General features: G+C 51.1%; 1 non-coding gene across 1 annotated transcript; it reads right to left on the bottom strand.

The window, feature by feature from the left end:
• Positions 1-294: 294 nt before the first annotated feature.
• On the bottom strand, positions 295-449 carry LOC143351091 (5.8S ribosomal RNA). Its single transcript, XR_013081471.1, has one exon. It is a non-coding gene; the product is annotated as a 5.8S ribosomal RNA (ribosomal RNA).
• Positions 450-2,500: the final 2,051 nt, after the last annotated feature.

The following is a 2,500-nucleotide window of genomic DNA, read 5'->3' as shown; positions in this document are numbered from 1 at the left end:
TACTCCAGACAACACGACGCACGACGCCGTAAAACACTCGCGCGAGTCCAGACTGATCTCTGCCTCACCACGCAAGGGGTGCGCAAACTTGCCAATAATATATAATATTTATTCTTTTTCGTACGTCCAGCGACAAACGCCAACGAAATACCCAAATTCTCGCTCGTACGTTGATACCTTTCTCTTCATCGACCCGGCTCCGAAACGTTCTTCGCCATCTCCCCGAAAGGAGAGGTAAACGACGGCGGGGTTAGGGAATCTGAGAACAACGCAAGCAGTTTTAGGACAAGTGAACGACCCTCAGCCAGGCGTGGTCCAGGAATTTTATCCGTGGACCGCAATGTGCGTTCGAAATGTCGATGTTCATGTGTCCTGCAGTTCACACGTTGACGCGCAATTAGCTGCGTTCTTCATCGACCCACGAGCCAAGTGATCCACCGTTCAGGGTAATCATATACAATTTACAATTTTTTTCTTTGTATTTAAAAATGCTCCTTGTTCTTTGCTTTAAAAATATTCGATGTTCGCACCTCCGACCAGCGTATCGACGGAGGATTGAACGCGCCATATCGACGACAAAAGTTTCTTTTTGTTTCCTGAATGACGGAAAACCATCGTTCGACGGCCGGGCGTACAGTACATTCAAAAGCCTTTGCGCGTGGCTGCGACCAAACGGGTATAATACACCCGTATATTCTTGGTTCCGAACAGTAACTTCACGCGCAATCGGGCGAACGCACGCGGCAGCGCCCATCGGTTGCTCGATGAAATCGATGCGATAAACTACAGCCTTCTCGGCTGGTCGTCGTTAGTCGCGCGAGCAACGGATGGCCGCACAATCGACGCGTCGTCGTTTGCGATTATTCGCCTCACGTTAGCCATGAGTATGTATATTATTCATTTACGAACGAACGCGGCAGCGTCCATCGGTTGCTCGATGAAATCGATGCGATAAACTACAGCCGTCTCGGCTGGTCGTCGTTAGTCGCGCGAGCAACGATGGCCGCAAAATCGACGCGTCGTCGTTTGCGATTATTCGCCTCAAGTTAGCCATGAGTATGTATAACATTCATTTACGAACGAACGCGGCAGCGTCCATCGGTTGCTCGATGAAATCGATGCGATAAACTACAGCCGTTTCGGCTGGTCGTCGTTAGTCGCGCGAGCAACGATGGCCGCAAAATCGACGCGTCGTCGTTTGCGATTATTCGCCTCAAGTTAGCCATGAGTATGTATATTATTCATTTACGAACGAACGCGGCAGCGTCCATCGGTTGCTCGATGAAATCGATGCGATAAACTACAGCCGTTTCGGCTGGTCGTCGTTAGTCGCGCGAGCAACGATGGCCGCAAAATCGACGCGTCGTCGTTTGCGATTATTCGCCTCAAGTTAGCCATGAGTATGTATATTATTCATTTACGAACGAACGCGGCAGCGTCCATCGGTTGCTCGATGAAATCGATGCGATAAACTACAGCCGTTTCGGCTGGTCGTCGTTAGTCGCGCGAGCAACGATGGCCGCAAAATCGACGCGTCGTCGTTTGCGATTATTCGCCTCAAGTTAGCCATGAGTATGTATATTATTCATTTACGAACGAACGCGGCAGCGTCCACCGGTTGCTCGATGAAATCGATGCGATAAACTACAGCCGTCTCGGCTGGTCGTCGTTAGTCGCGCGAGCAACGATGGCCGCAAAATCGACGCGTCGTCGTTTGCGATTATTCGCCTCTGGCTATCCGTGAGTATGTATAATATTCATATACGAACGAACGCGGCAGCGCCCATCGGTTGCTCGATGAAATCGATGCGATAAACTACAGCCTTCTCGGCTGGTCGTCGTTAGTCGCGCGAGCAACGATGGCCGCAAAATCGACGCGTCGTCGTTTGCGATCATTCGCCTCAGGCTATCCGTGAGTATGTATAATATTCATTTACGAACGAACGCGGCAGCGTCCATCGGTTGCTCGATGAAATCGATGCGATAAACTACAGCCGTTTCGGCTGGTCGTCGTTAGTCGCGCGAGCAACGATGGCCGCAAAATCGACGCGTCGTCGTTTGCGATCATTCGCCTCAGGCTATCCGTGAGTATGTATAACATTCATTTACGAACGAACGCGGCAGCGTCCATCGGTTGCTCGATGAAATCGATGCGATAAACTACAGCCGTCTCGGCTGATCGTCGTTAGTCGCGCGAGCAACGATGGCCGCACAATCGACGCGTCGTCGTTTGCGATTATTCGCCTCAGGCTATCCGTGAGTATGTATAACATTCATTTACGAACGAACGCGGCAGCGTCCATCGGTTGCTCGATGAAATCGATGCGATAAACTACAGCCGTCTCGGCTGATCGTCGTTAGTCGCGCGAGCAACGATGGCCGCACAATCGACGCGTCGTCGTTTGCGATTATTCGCCTCAGGCTATCCGTGAGTATGTATAACATTCATTTACGAACGAACGCGGCAGCGTCCATCGGTTGCTCGATGAAATCGATGCGA

This window comes from Colletes latitarsis, unplaced genomic scaffold (genome assembly GCF_051014445.1).
Source record: "Colletes latitarsis isolate SP2378_abdomen unplaced genomic scaffold, iyColLati1 scaffold0069, whole genome shotgun sequence".
Classification (NCBI taxonomy): domain Eukaryota; kingdom Metazoa; phylum Arthropoda; class Insecta; order Hymenoptera; family Colletidae; genus Colletes; species Colletes latitarsis.
Note: the sequence above shows the minus strand (reverse complement) of the source record. Positions and strands in the feature narration are given on the sequence as shown.